Source organism: Lissotriton helveticus, chromosome 9, assembly GCF_964261635.1.
Source record: "Lissotriton helveticus chromosome 9, aLisHel1.1, whole genome shotgun sequence".
NCBI classification, from domain to species: domain Eukaryota; kingdom Metazoa; phylum Chordata; class Amphibia; order Caudata; family Salamandridae; genus Lissotriton; species Lissotriton helveticus.
This window is the reverse complement of record NC_136070.1, coordinates 775,720,138-775,736,505: the sequence shown is the minus strand read 5'-3', so window position 1 is coordinate 775,736,505 and position 16,368 is coordinate 775,720,138.

Sequence of the window (16,368 nt, the reverse complement as noted above, 5' to 3'; positions counted from 1 at the left end):
ACATTTTAAAGTACACAGGGGTGTTTAAGTGTAACAAATTACTTTTCAGAGTTAGTATGCAACACACACTCCATGACTTTCCTTTTTATAGCTACATCCAGACCTGGCCACCAGTAAATGTACTCTTCATTTTAGTGATGCCCAAATGTCCTTCCTCTAATCATAGAACAATAACTCAGTCTCTGCTTTATTTGAGCTGCTCTTTATTTTAAACAGACTATGTGCCTCGATAAGTTTATTCGTAGGCACTGACGTATTTATCATCAAAAATGTTTTGTCATATCACTTAGAACAATTGTGGCTTTCAAAATGTCCAAGTTTGACGCACTACAAAACATTTATACTTCATAGACAATTTTTCACAAATAATATATACACTAAACATATATAACAAATGAATCATGCAAAATTGGATACAGTTAAAATATACATTGCGATAGTACACCAGTACTTTTGTATCCTAACAGTCCTATCTCATATAATCAATCAATCAGACCATTTATATAGCGCACTACTCACCCGGAGGGTCTCAAGGCGCTAGGGGAGGGGGGGTCTGCTACTGCTCGAACAGCCAGGTCTTGAGCTGCTTCCTGAAGGCAAGGTGGTCCTGGGTCAGGCGGAGGTGGGTCGGGAGGGAGTTCCAAGTCTTGGCGGCCAGGTAGGAGAAGGACCTTCCTCCTGTGGTGGCTCTTCGGATGCGGGGGATGGAGGCGAGGGCGTGGCCGGTCGATCGAAGCTGGCGTGTGGGGGCGTAGAAGTTGAGGCAGCTGTTGAGGTATCCTGGGCCTTGGTTGTGTAGGGCTTTGTGTGCGTGGGTGAGGAGACGGAAGGTGATTCTCTTGTTGACCGGGAGCCAGTGCAGATCTCTCAGGTGTCCGGAGATGTGGTTGCGTCGGGGGATGTCCAGGATGAGTCGTGCAGAGGCGTTCTGAATCCGCTGGAGTCTCTTCTGGAGTTTGGCGGTGGTTCCGGCGTAGAGGGAGTTGCCGTAGTCCAGACGGCTGGTGACGAGGGCCTGGGTGACTGTCTTCCTGGTCTCGGTGGGGATCCACCGGAAGATCTTACGTAGCATGCGCAGGATGTTGAAGCACGACGAGGAGACGGCGTTGACTTGTCTGGTCATGGAGAGGGAGGAGTCCAGGATGAAGCCCAGGTTGCGTGCGTGGTCTGTTGGTTTGGGTGCATTGCCCAGGGCGGGGGGCCACCAGGAGTCGTCCCAGGCGGAGGGTGAAGATCCCAGGATGAGGACTTCCGTCTTGTCCGAATTCAGTTTCAGGCGGCTGTTCATCATCCACTTGGCTACGTCTGTCATCCCTTCGTGTAGGTTGGCTCTGGCGGTGGCGGGGTCGTTGGTGAGGGAGAGGATCATCTGGGTGTCGTCGGCGTAGGAGATGATGTTGAGGTTGTGTTGGCGTGCGATGGCTGCGAGGGGGCTCATGTAGACGTTGAAGAGGGTTGGGCTGAGCGAGGAGCCTTGGGGAACGCCGCAGATGACTTCGGTGGCTTCTGATCTGAACGGGGGGAGGCGGACTCTCTGTGTCCTTCCGGCGAGGAACGAGATGATCCATTCCAGTGCCTTCTCCTGGATTCCGACGTTGCTGAGGCACCGCACTAGGGTACGGTGGCAGACAGTGTCGAAGGCCGCGGAGAGGTCTAGGAGGATGAGGGCCGCTGTTTCTCCGTTGTCGAGCAGGGCTCGGATGTCATCGGTGGCTGCGATCAGGGCGGTCTCGGTGCTGTGGTTGGCTCGGAAGCCAGACTGCGAGAGGTCGAGGGATCCGTTCATCTCGAGGAAGGCGGCCAGCTGCTTGTTGACGGTCTTCTCGATGACTTTTGCAGGAAACGGGAGCAGCGAGATGGGGCGGTAGTTCTTGAGGTCGGTGGGGTCGGCTGATGGCTTCTTTAGTAGAGCGCGGAGTTCGGCGTGCTTCCAGCTCTCCGGGAAGGTAGCGGTGTTGAAGGAGATGTTGATGATGTCCCGCAGGTGGGGTGCGATGACAGCGTCGGCCTTGTTGAAGACGTGGTGAGGGCAGGGGTCGGTCGGAGATCCGGAGTGGATGGAGTTCATCGTGCGGATGGTGTCTTCGGTGCTGATCGGGGTCCAGGCGCGGAGGGTGGTGGTGGGGGGCGGTGGTTCAGTCGTGGCGTGCGTCGGTTGAGTGCTGAAGCTGTTGTGTATGTCCGCGATCTTGTTGTGGAAGTAGGAGGCGAGGGAGTTGCAGAGGTCTTGCAAAGGGGTGATGTCGTTGTTTCCGGCGTTGGGGTTGGAGAGCTCTTTAACGATGTTGAAGAGTTCCTTGCCGTTGTGTGCGTTGTTGTCCAGTCGTTCCTTGAATGCGGTTTTCTTGGTGGCGTGGATCAGTTGGTGGTGTTTTCGGGTGGCGAGCTTGAGGGCAGTCATGTTGTTTGGCGTTGGGACTCTGCGCCAGGCTTTCTCGAGTGCTCGGCAGTTCTTCTTGGAGCTCTTGAGTTCGTCGGTGAACCATGGGGCTTTCTTGCTGCCGGGTCTGCTAGGCGGGGTCTTCAGAGGGGCGAGGTCGTCTGCGCAGTTGCTGATCCACTTCGTGAGGTTGGTGGCCGCCTGGCTTGGGTTAGTTGCGCTGGTGGGAGGGTTCATGCTCAGGGAGTTCGCGAGCTAGTCGGCTGTAATCTTGTTCAATGTGTTTTGGGAACGTTCTCACAAGGGACAATTTTTTAAGGGATATAACTTTATACAAATGTCCTTCATGACACAAATTGAGTATATTTTCTTTGAGGCTATCAGAGGGAATTATCCTTCCACAATGGAGTACACTGTGATTCTCTAATGAAAGCTCCTGTTTTAACTCCCAATAAACTTGAACTCTTCTTCCACCTCCTTTTTGCGTGGCCATCCTTCCTGAATCAATGTCATTATTTTCTGTAACTTCATATATGAATCCATTGCTTCCTCCCAATCTTCCTCCTTCAAACCATCTTTACTTTTCTGAATTTCAGCCACATACCATTTTTCCAAATCTTCATCTGGTACCATATTTAAAGGTAAAGGCATTCTGCTTAAAACATCAGCAATCCTATTTTTAACCCTTGGCACATAGCACACAGTGTAATTATAATCCAATCAGCAGAAAGATAAACAGGCAAGTGCAGAGATGCATTGCTCAATCCTTTCATAGTCAGAATCTTGGTTAGAGGTTTATGATCACTACGAAGGGCAACACGTGTCCCCCTAACATAGACTCTAAAATGCTCCAAGCACACCCCCCCTACACACACACACACAATGGCTTACCTTTTAATCACATAATAGTTCTCTTCCCTAGGGGTTAGGGAGCCTGAAGCAAATTGCAAGATGATATTCATTGTTTGCTCCACAAATTTGTGTAAAAATAGCATCCGATTCCTTGCAACTTGCATCTGTTGTAGCTACAGATTATAACTTTGGGTCATATCCTTGCGAGGCTGCTGCTGAACAAATTTCATGTTTAATCTCCTGAAATGCATCTTAGCACTCCTTGGACCATACAAATTCATTGTTCATTAGATGCCTGATAGGGAATGTTTTACTTGAAAAATTCATTATGAACTTGGAATAAAATTCTGCGAGTCCTTTAAATGCTCTTACCTCATCTTTGTTGCATGGTGTAGGAGCATTCATTATTGCATCAACCTAGGCAGTTTTGGGTTCCACCGCTTCACACGTATCTTGTGCCCCAGATATGTAACTGTTTTTTGTGTGAAAACCTGCGCTTAGCATACGCTGCAGTTCAAATTTTTCCTTGCAATATCTCCAAAACCACCTCATATAACACTTTGTGTTCTTTCCTTGTCTTACTCCTCACCAAGATGTCATCTTGAAAGAACATTATGTTTTTTAAATTTCTAAATAATCTGAACGTGAGTTGTTGGAACGTTGCAGCCGCCGATGCCAACCCAAATGGTACCCTAACAAACTGATAGCATCCAAACGGTGTAATAAATGCTGGTATACGGTGACTCTCAGGATGCAAAGGCACCTGGTCGTAGGCAGAGGTCAAGTCTATGGTTGTAAACCACTTTACATCTTTTGTATCAGACTACATTTCACACATTTTTGGTAGGGGAGTTTGATCTGTTAATATTTTTTTGTTGAGATCCCTAAGATTCACACATAATTTAAGTTTTCCTTGGGCACATCATGCCATGACTAATGGAGAAATCCAGTATGAGGATTCAACCGATTCTATTATACCTGCTTTCATTAACTGGAAAGTTTCTAGCTTTGTGAATACAAGGGACAGCATTATCCTTCAAAATAATCTTATGTTTAAGGCCCTGGAGTTCCCTTATACTGCCAGAGAATACCCTATGGAACTCTTCCATTATTTTATTTTCCTCTTCTACTACATCTAGGATCACTAACACTGCTTCAGAGCTGTTGGGATGAAGAACAATATCCAAATCACCCTGATCCTATTATCCCAAAACCGATGTACCAGCTTTAGAAACATATACCTTACACTCAGCTTCATGATCTATAAATGCAAATATCAACTTCCGATATACTTTGAGAATAATGGATTCTCCTGTGAAATGTTTAGGAGATGGTGGAGAAGTGTGGCTCAATGGTTAGAGCGGCAGACCCTGATGCAGAGGTCTAGCCTGGGACCAGGGTTCAATTCCCCGCCTCGGCGGGTCTTGGGCTAAAAAATTCAAGGACCTGATAATTCTCGCCTCGATGCCTATTCCAATCATGGAGTCCCACTCTGCAACTCTGGGCAATAGCTTGCTTAATCTCCACAACGGCCCACACAACGCTAAGGGTGCCTGGCCTCCACCTTGGGGGTGCCCAGGAGTGGACACCTCACAGGAAAAGCCAGGATGGGTTCCACAGCGGTATTCGTACAAGCGCCTTGAGACCCTTGCGGGTGAGTAGTGCCCTATACAAGTATCAATTTACATTTTTACATTTAGGAGATATATCAGGTAACTTGTCACCTAAAACCGGTATGAATCTTTAATTCCAATGTTTTCCATTTACTATAGTGGAGGGTGACCCTAAGTCAACAGTAACCATACTGGTCACCTCACCCATAGTTATTTCCTATTTAGGTTTTTTCCTGTCCTTGCGAATGCCAAGCACTTCTGATTCTGGATCTGTACATAGAACACACATATTAGTATCATCACCATCAGTATCTAGATAGTCAGAATAGGAATCTTCTTCTAACACCTTCACTGTACTTTCCTACTACCTTTCTGAAAATACCCCATTATGCCACACCCTGTGCATCTTTGGTTACGAGCTGGACATTTTTTGTCATTGGCAAAATGCCCTGGAAATCCACATCTATAACATTTAAAAACAGTATTATGCCCTAATTCTTTCTTCTTAAAGTCAGATTGAATGTGAGTCGGTTTCCTGACTCCTGGACTCCTGACTCCTGACCATCCTGACCTGGTCAGAACCGGTCGCTCCACCCGCTCCATGCCGTCCTGATATCGCATTGACACTGCCTGCATCCTGTGCTGATATCGTATTGACTCTGCCCGCTTCCTGTGGTATCGTATCTGTGCCCCCGATCTCGCCTGCATCGTATTTGCGCCAGATTGTGCATTTTATCGTATTGACCCTGCTTTAATTAAGTATCTGTGCCAGACTGTGCCCCCGATCTCGCACCGAATTGTTTTTGTTGTTGTTTGGTGCCATTTTGTTGTCCCAGCCCGTCTCTCCACCCCGCTCCCCGCTCCCTGCCGCTGCTCCCCCGCGGCCCCACCCCCGCTCCCTACAGCATCGCCGACCGATCCCCTCCCCACTCGCCACCCCGCTCCCGCCTCCCAGCTGCTCCTCCCTCCCACTAGAACATAAGGAAAGATCCGAGGAGGTGAAGAGCTGTGACTGTCCTGACCTGGTCAGAACCGGTCGCTCCACCCGCTCCAGGCCGTCCTGATACGCATTGACACTGCCTGCATCCTGTGCTGATATCGTATTGACTCTGCCCGCTTCCTGTGGTATCGTATCTGTGCCCCCGATCTCGCCTGCATCGTATTTGTGCCAGATTGTGCATTTTATCTTATTGACCCTGCTTTAATTAAGTATCTGTGCCAGACTGTGCCCCCGATCTCGCCCTGCATTGTTTTTGTTGTTTTTTGGTGCCATTTTGTTGTCCCAGCCTGTCTCTCCACCCCGCTCCCTGCCGCTGCTCCCCCGCGGCCCCATCCCCGCTCCCTACAGCATCGTCGACCGATCCCTTCCCTACTCCCCACCCCGCTCCCGCCTCCCAGCTGCTCCTCCCTCGCTCCGCCCCCCCTCCGCTCTCCACTTAAGGCAAAGACACATACGCGTAGCGTTCACGCGCCCGTCTACGCCCGTCCGCGCCTGGTCCGCGCCCAGCGCCAGACCCCCTGGCTACCGCAGAGGCCTTCCCCCGCCGAACCTACGACTCCGCAATCCTCACTGCACTCAACACCGGCTGCCTCCACAACTGCCACCAAGCCGCCCCAGGACGTACCCATGGACCCTTCACTTGTCAATCTTGCAAGTTCTGCAGCATCAAGTCTCACTCCACCACAAACGCCAAACTGAGCTCCAACAACAACCACCTGCAGTGCATCCTGCTCAACACCCGCTCGGTCCACAGACACGCCATTGAACTATGGAACCTACTCGACACCACTTCGCCGGACATCGCCTTTCTCATGGAAACCTGGATGAACACCTCATCAGCGCCCGACATCACCATAGCCATCCCGGATGGTTACAAAATCATCCGAAGGGACCGTATCAACCAAACAGGAGGGGGCATCGCCATCGTCCACAAGAACACCATCCGCATCACGACCAGCCCCGACGACACCCTCGCTGCCGCCGAAAACCTTCACTTCCAGACACACACTGACCCCAAGACCACACTCAGAGGCACCCTCATGTACAGACCCCCGGGACCCCGCACACAATTCAGCGAAGACATTGCTGACTTTGTCAGCCCACACGCCCTCCCTTCCGATAACTACATTCTCCTAGGGGACCTCAACTTCCACCTGGAAAATAACAACGACAACAACACCACCACCCTGCTGGATAACCTCGCCAATCTCGGACTCAAACAACACCCCCACCCACTACGCCGGGCACACGCTCGACCCAATCTTCTCCTCCAGCAAGCACATCTCCTTCAATCACGTCACAAGACTCCACTGGACAGACCACAGCTGCGTCCACTTTAGCTTCAGAAAGACCACGACCCACCACCACCCACAACAAGTTCCCCGCAGGAGCTGGAACAAAATTACCACCGACCAGCTCACCACATCTCTGAACCAAAACCCTCCCGCCACATCAAAAGACCCAAATCAAGCAGCCATCAATCTCACACAGTGGATCACCCACTGCGCTAACGAACTAGCACCCTTGAAAAACCATCCCAACAAGACTGGAAGCAAAAAAGCCTCCTGGTTCAACGACGACCTCAAAAACTCCAAAAAGAACTGCCGCACCCTCGAGAAAGCCTGGCGAAGAAACCCAACCACAGACAACATGACCGCCCTCAAGAACGCCACCCGCAAACACCACCAGCTAATCCGCACCACCAAGAAATCAGCATTCAATGACCTACTTGACAACAACGCACACAACAGCAAGGAACTCTTCAACATCGTCAAAGAACTCACCAATCCCAACGCCGGCAACAACGACATCACTCCCTCTCAAGACCTCTGCGACTCTCTAGCCTCGTTCTTCCACAGCAAGATCGCAGACATACACAACAGCTTCGGCGACCAGCCCACTCCCCTCGCCACTGAACCGAAGCCCCCCACCACCACCCTCCGCGCCTGGACCCCGATCAGCACCGAAGACACCATCCGCTTCATGAACTCCATCCATTCCGGGTCGTCAACTGACCCATGCCCCCATCACATCTTCAACAAGGCCGACTCCGTCATAGCACCCCAACTCCGGGACATCATCAATTGCTCCTTCAACACCGCTGCCTTCCCAGAAAGCTGGAAACATGCCGTGCTCAGCGCCCTCCTTAAAAAACCTACAGCTGACCCCACCGAACTTAAGAACTACCGCCCCATCTCGCTCCTCCCGTTCCCCGCCAAAGTCATCGAGAAGACCGTCAACAGCCAACTCGCCGCCTTCCTTGAGTCTAACAGCTCTCTCGACCCCTCACAGTCCGGCTTCCAAGCCAACCACAGCACCGAGACCGCCCTCATCGCAGCCACAGACGACATCCGAACACTGCTCGACAACGGGGAAACAGCGGCCCTCATCCTCCTGGACCTCTCCGCAGCGTTCGACACGGTCTGCCACCGCACACTTGTACAACGCCTCAGGGACGTCGGGATACAAGACAAAGCATTGGATTGGATCATCTCGTTCCTCGCCCGAAGAACTCAGAGAGTCCGCCTCCCCCTTTTCAGTTCAGAGGCCACCGAAGTCATATGCGGCGGGCCACAAGGATCATCGCTCAGCCCCACCCTTTTCAACGTCTACATGAGTCCCCTCGCATCCATCGCACGCCAACACAACCTCAACATCATCTCCTACGCAGACGACACCCAGCTGATCCTCACCCTCACCAAAGACACAACCACCGCCAAATCCAACCTACACGAAGGGATGAAAGACGTAGCCGAGTGGATGAAGAACAGTCGCCTAAAACTGAACTCTGACAAGACGGAAGTCCTCATCCTAGGATCATCCCTCTCTGCCTGGGACGACTCATGGTGACCCCCGGCCCTAGGCAACGCACCCAAACCAACGGACCATGCTCGCAACCTGGATTTCATCCTAGACTCCTCCCTCTCAATGACCAGACAGGTCAACGCCGTCTCTTCATCATGTTTCAACATCCTGCGCATGCTCCGTAAGATCTTCCGATGGATCCCCACCGAAACAAGGAAGTCGTTCACCCAAGCACTCGTCACCAGCCGACTAGACTACGGAAACACCCTCTATGCCGGAACCACAGCCAAACTGCAGAAAAGACTTCAACGCATTCAGAACGCCTCCGCTCGGCTCATCCTAGATATACCTCGCCACAACCACATATCCGGTCACCTAAGAGACCTGCACTGGCTCCCCGTCAACAAAAGAATCATGTTCCGTCTCCTCACCCTCGCACACAAAGCCCTCCACGACCTAGGACCCAAATACCTCAACACTCGCCTGACCTTCTACACCCCCACCCGCCAACTACGATCGTCCAACCAAACCCTCACCGCGATTCCACGCATCCGAAGAGCCACCATGGGAGGAAGATCCTTCTCCTACTTAGCGGCCAAGACCTGGAACTCCCTGCCCACCCACCTCCGCCTTACACAGAACCACCTCTCCTTCAGAAAGCAACTCAAAACCTGGCTGTTCGATCAGTAGCGAACCCCTTCCCTTAAGCGCCTTGAGACCCTCTGGGTGAGTAGCGCGCTATACAAATTTCTAACTTGACTGACTTGGAAGAATAGTCTTTTTTCCTGCCTGGATTTTGTTGACGATATCTTTGGTTCCTTGTATAGCATCATCTTACGGTTCTTTTTTTATGATAGCCCAAAACTGCTTTCGATCATCTTCCAGATAATTCTGCTTGTTTCACTATATCAATAACTTCCAGCAAGGGTGATTCTCCCTTGGTCCACAAGTTATCATTTATGGAATTGCTAGCTGCATGCATGACAATTTGATCTATGAGGAGTTCATCAAAAAGACAAGTCAAAGCTAAGTTTTTTCATGCAGAAACAAACTTTAGCAATATTCCAGTGAAAATGATAGGGTGAAAATGAAATGTATCACTTTCTAAACAGTGCTTCTTCTGGAAAATGCACGCTTATTTAATTCCCCAGAAAACAGCATTTTCAGGGCAATCGACATGCATGAGGAACTCCTGTGAGATATGAAGATAAGAATAAAAAACATACCTATCGCTGTACAATCGCTGATAATCACTTAGGCGTGCCTATGGTCATAGTGCCATACAGGTGCTGAGAATAAACTTGAGTGTGGTAAGAGACAGAGGCGTGTCTATCGCCGTAGTTACAAATAGGTGTCCTCAAAGAGAAAGCGTTACTCTCGCCTGCACTGTGAATAATACTTGCTGTGGCAAAAGACAGAAGAGTGACTGTCGCCTTAGGTACGAATAGTCTTCCTCAGACTTCAGATGGCCACCATATGTGACTTCATGGCTTTCAGTGTTATTCTCTTCTACCAAAGCAGCAAAGTTGTCGAGTGATTTATATCAGTAGTGGTCGGTGGTGGGAGTAGCTGCCGGGCGGTGACGTGGGGAGGGGCAGTGTGGGGGGTAGTAATCTCTGGATTACAGAGGATTACAGGTAAGTAAACATATAAATAAATAAAACGAATTTCGTTGCACGCACTGCATCCCCAAATGTGATGCAGTGCATGCAAAGAAATTCGTTTTATTTATTTATTTATATGTTTACTTACCTGTAATCCTCCGTAGTCCATAGATTACTACCCCCCACCCCCCACCCTGCCCCTCCCCCTCCCCACGTCACTGCCCGGCAGCTACTCCCACCACTCACCACTACTGGTTTATATCCTTCGGCGCAGTAGTGAAGGTTGAGTCACCAAGAAAGATGATATTGTCAGAGCTGATTAACTGTGTTGTGAAGAATTCCATGCACTCTTCAATGGTGTTGACTTGTGAGATGATTTCCAGTGATAGACACTCGAAGGATTGAAAGCAGGAATTGGGGAGTAACATGCAGCTCAGAGTACTAAGCCTACATCTGGGTAGCCTTCCCAGTCACTTCTCAAGATGGAGCAGAAGGGAGGTGGCAGCAGCAGGAGAGGAAGGAAACTGTTTGTAGCTTGGTTCAACCAGGTTTTGGTGAGGACCAATATGTTGATGTTGTGGTTCCCGATCGTGTCTGAGATCTCATAGCCGAGGTTGACTGCAGAGAGGCAGTAGTGCAGCATGCAAGTAAGGGAAGAAGTGGCAAATTTGTGCTAAGTTTAACCAAGAGTGGTAACATGGATCATGTTAGAGGATATGTTATGATTTTGAGTGGGCATGAGGAGTGGGTCTCGCATATGGTTCAAGATAATGGTAGGGATAGGAAGGCCCATTATGAGTCTGGTTTAGGATCTGAGTGTCGGAGGCATTATTGTATTCATAGCTTTTAACAAAGTTGAGTATTTAGTTCTCTGTAAGTGGGGAATATGCCCGTTTTGGTCTCGTGCAGTGATTGTCCCAGGGAATTGTGTTTGGAAATGGGCTCTTGAACTATGCCAAATGTGGTCAGTAGCATTTTGTGAGAGGAAAGCAAGTTACCAAACTGGGAGGATATCCAAGGTAAGGATATCTATTTTCATTGTGAGATATATAGAGGACAGGAGAGCTGAGAAAGGGAGCCACTGGTGTACAGGGGAGGGTTGAGGCTTAAGTTGTCCTTTAACTGTCGGCGTTCGGATGGGCTTTTGGTTCCGAGGGGTGGGGTGGGGTAAGTAGGTGGGGAGAGTTAAGGTGAGAAGGTTCAAAAGAATATTGCTCCTCTTGGATGTGATGGTAAGGGGGGGTGAGTTGATTGCCGGGGTAGTTGTCGGCGAGTGAATTGTAGGAGAAGTAGAGAGAGAGTAGAAGTAAGGAGGGTGGATTTTGAGGTATGGGTGGGAGTGTGTGTGCACTCGTGTATATGGTACTGCGTGCAGAGGTAGGTGTCTGGGTCCAGCTGGTGTGTATGGCAGGTGGATGAGTATAGTTGGGGAGCAGGAGGGTGTATGAGGGCAAGATGATTTGTGGGAGGTATTGGATTTGGATTAAGATGTGATGAGTGGAGTAGAAATCACAGGTGCAGAGCGATGAACCTTAGGGGGAGGTAAGGAAAAGGGAGTATGTTAAGAGGGCGAGGGACCAGATGGTTTGTGAGTTACATGGGAGGGATTTGAAACAGGGAAAGATATTGTCAACCAAGGCCAAGATCTTGTCATTTACTTGGAACATGATTTTCTCATTATTAAAGAAGGATAATGCAAGGTTACCGGGTAGGCCGAGTGGGGAGGTCATTTTTATTTTTCCTTCAATGGGGATGTTTGTTAGAGAGGCACCTCAAAATAGGTCGGTGGTGTGTGTGAAGGAGAGGTCTGTTTTAAGGGCTCTTCTCCACATGCAGTGGTATTGGTCTGAAATAAGGGATTCAGGGTAACCTCTCAAGATTTTGTGTTTCAAATTTTTCTATAAGTATTTAGAGAGCTTTGAGGGGTATGTAATCTTGAAAGCAGTGATACCTGATTTGAAAAAATGGTTCGAAGGTGATGTGGTGTTGGGTAGATGATGAGGTTGGGTGATAATTACTATGATTCTGTGAAGTGTGGAACTGGGGGGAAGAGAAAAGGATCAAGTCAGGAGAACACAAAAATGTGATCTACCGCTGCATTAATGAGCTCTGAGTGATAGTTAAAGAAAACAAAAACTGAGAGGCAATGTTAAAATCATTACAAACAATTTCATATAAAGTTCTGTTTAAGAATTGCAGAAAGTTGGCTTTTTATGTCGTATACCAAAACGCAATATAAAATGTAGAAAGTCCAGATGACCATTATTGCCTTACACAGCTAATAATCACAAATGCTCCTGTTTATGGTAGTGTGGGCGAGCAGTTTAGGCTTATTAGAGGTTAATGTTAATGTTATGTTATGTGTTATGTTAATGCATTTCTTAAGCGCTCGAATACCCATGGGTGTCTTGGCGCTGATAGGGAATGGTAGTATAGGCAAGAGCAAGAGAGGACTCAAAATTAAAAAAGCCACATTTTTAGCGGTTTCCTAAAACTCAGTAATGTGGGAGTTGCTTTGATACCTATAGGCAGACTGTTCCAGGGAGCCGTGGCTTCGGAGGAGAAGCAACTACCCCCCCATTTGAGTCTCTTAAAGCTGGGGCGGGGGACCATCAGGGTGTTTTCAGATCGTAGGTCTCTGTTGGGTATGTACCAGGAAAGGGGCTGTTTGAGGCCTTATAGATAAGGCATAGTGCCTTGAATTTAATACGGTTACTCACTGAAAGCCAGTGGAGTCCCTTAATAGAGGCTGAGACAAGATAGAACTTGGGAAGATCAAGAATAAGTCTAGCCGCCGCATTCTGCACAATTTGAAGTTTCTTCACATATTGTTTTTGGAGATTAACAAAGAGTCCATTACAGTTGTCCAGTTGCGTGAGAATTAGCAAAGAGATTACTCTTTTTCTAGAAGTAAGAGGAATGAAAGGAAGGATATTCCTGATAATTCTCAAAGTGTTGAAACTGAAGGAGACAACTGTGCTGATATGCTTATTAAAGTTCAGGTTGTCATCAATAGTGCATACCTAGATTTTCAGATTTTTTAACAGGGTGGGAAGAGGTCCTAACTCTGTTGGCCAACATGCTGGGCTCCAGAACTGAGGATTATTACCGAAGAGTATAACCTCAGTTTTCTCCGAGTTCAGTTTGAGGCAATGCATACCCATCCAGTTGCTGACAGCTCTCATGCAGTTCTGAAACTGAGAAATGGTGACTTCCGCATTGTTAGAGACCGACTTCACAATCTGAGTATCGCCCGCATACAACGTGGGGGAGAACCCAAAGGATCTGATCAGGGAAGCCAGTTCAATAACATAGGTATTGAAGAGCACAGTACTCAGAGAAGATCCCTGAGGGACCCCTCATGGAAGAAAGAAGGACTTGGATGAAAAATTCTCCAACATAACTGAGTGCTTTCTGCCCATTAGGAACGATAGAAGTTGGGCAAGAGCTTTATCAGTAATGCCCAGTTTTTTTTAGGCGACCAGCGAAAGTGGCATGATCAACTGTGTCAAAAGCCGCCAACAGATCGAGAAGGATAAGTGTTACAGAGCCTCCTTTATCCAAGATGTTTTTTAATTCATCTGTGGTCCTTACTGAGTCTCTGTGCTGTGTCTGGCCATAAAGCCAAATTGAGAGGGATCCAGCAACTTATTTTCCTGAACGAACTGTGACAGTTGTGTATACATGTTTCCACTATTTTTGCTGGAAATAGTAACCTAGAGATAGGACGATAATTAACTGGATTATCAGGGTCTAGGTTAGGTTTCGTAAGGAGTGGCAAAATAGAAGCCTTTTTCCATAAATCGGGAAAGACCCTAGAGCTAAACATCCCTTTAAAGATGTTAGTTAGATATGAGGCAATCAATCAGAACCGGAATCTGTTTGAGTATGGAAGGGGGCAGGGATCATAAAGTGACCCTGATTTTGTGGAGTTGAGCAAGTTGAGAACATCTGCAGTAGTGATAAATTAGAATTGGATGAACTTAGATGGAAGGCTTATGTTAGTGGAAGCTTGAGATGTAGTGGGGCTAACGCTGAGATCGATAGTTCTAGGGGAAGTGAACTGGTTATACATTTGTTCAACTTTGTCACAGAAGTGAGAGGCTATTTTCTCACAGAAGGATTGACTGATGTTGCTTATTCTCTGGGGCTTTGGCACACAAACAGAGTCAATGACTGATACACACACCCAAGAAGAAACTTGAGACTAATCAAGAACAATAAAAAATATTGTTACATTTATTTTAACACACAGAGAACTTCATAAATGGGTAAGTACATTTCGTAATAGCAATTTTGGCAGGTAAGTTAAATGCGTTTTTACGTGATAATGCTTTCCCATGGAGAAAAGGGTGTATACTGCATACAGTTATTTTCAAACAGTTCTCACGGGTCCTCTTTAGGACGTAAAGTGCGAGGGGGAAAAGGTCCAAAGTATCACCAGCAGTTCGAGTATATCTGCCTTGAAGTTTCCGGGTGCAGAGGTGCTGGACAGGTTGCAAGCCTTGCGCGCTATACTGTAGAAAAAGAGGGGGCACCTAGAAATAGGCTGCAAAGGGGGACTTGGGGACTAACTAGTCCTGCAGCTCCCAATGGGGAGCTCAGTTCATGGGGTCCTGGGAGCAGGGGAGCACCATTAGTTGTCTTGGACCCAGCTAAGGAGCTTGGGTGCAGAGGGTTTTGGTCGGCATCCACGGTTCTCGGGAAGACCTGCAAAGGAGGATTAAACAGGACAGCTGAGACATTCCCTGTGGTGGCCTCTGTAGTACTGATGCCCCTTGTCGGCTGATTAGTCTTTGTGGCGTTGGAGTTTGGATTCGACTCCAACAAGCTTTGGTTGCTGCAAGGGGTCGGCACCCAGGGTGTAGGTACAGGCCAGCTCTGGTTGGCACTGGTGCATTCTTACCTGGTGAGAAGAGGAATCTGTCCTCTTGGAGTACAGTGACCTTTTCCTGTGTGGCTGCTGCTTCGGTGGACCTGGTGAACAGTGGAATGGTGATCCCGATGTTGGGATCGGTTCCTGCAAGCTGCAAGGAAGTGGCTCCTCCACTTCAAGGGAAATGCTGACATCTTGCCAAAGTGCTGGAGGCCCTCCAAGGCTTTTGGAGGATGCACTGCTGCAGGATGAGTCAGGTTTTGCAATTGCTGGGAGAGGAGCAGGTAGGCAGGCAGCGTTTGGTGCTAAAGTCCACCAGCAGTTCGCAGTTCTAGCTCCTTCAGATGTTCGTTGCCCTCTTCTTTCTTCAGTCAGATAAATCTGAGTCATTGTTTACGGGCTCTCATCTGCAGGGGGCCATAAACATCTCAGTGGTGGAAGGCTGGACAACACCAGTTCTGCTAGCACACTAAGAGGCTGGTAGTTTTCAGGGGGCACCTCTAAGGTGTCCTCGGGGTGCATGCTTTAATAATTCCATTACTGGCATCAATATGTATTTCTTAAGACCAGGTGTTTGATACTAAACCCCATAAGTTTCAGTGAAGCCATCATGTAGCTGGGGAACTCGTAATGACCACTGCCCAGTACATATACTTGTACTATATAGCAATTGAACTAGACAGCACAGGGGCATATCTTTTCATGCAGATATGTCCTCACATGTAATATAATACACCCGGTATTAGGGCTGATAAACCTGCTGTGGGGGTGACTTGCATATATTGCATGCAGTGTCTGTGGGCATGGCACGCAGGCTGTGTGCCATGTTGTGTTTTCACTTTTGTCTGCACCATTTCACACACCTTGCACTAGCAGTCTGCATGGGTTTGGTGGTGGGTCCATAGCGTGACACAATCCATGCTGCAGCCATTATAGACCCTCTTTAAGACCTATGCCCTAGGTACCAACGATATCATTTACTAGGGACTTACAGAGGTGCTGAAACACCTTGTCAGTTGGAGAATGATTGCACAGTTACCTTGTTTTAGGGAAAGAACACTGGCATTGGGGACCTGGTTAGCGGGAACCCAATGTACTTCAGTCAAAATTGCTTCAAATACCATGCTGGTATTTTTCTAGGGGGAAAGTGGCAGCACTAGTGCCCTGATGAAATATTGTCCTTCACTTAATTTTGTATTGATGAGGAGGCTTTAACATATAGTCCGTTAGTTTTGGTT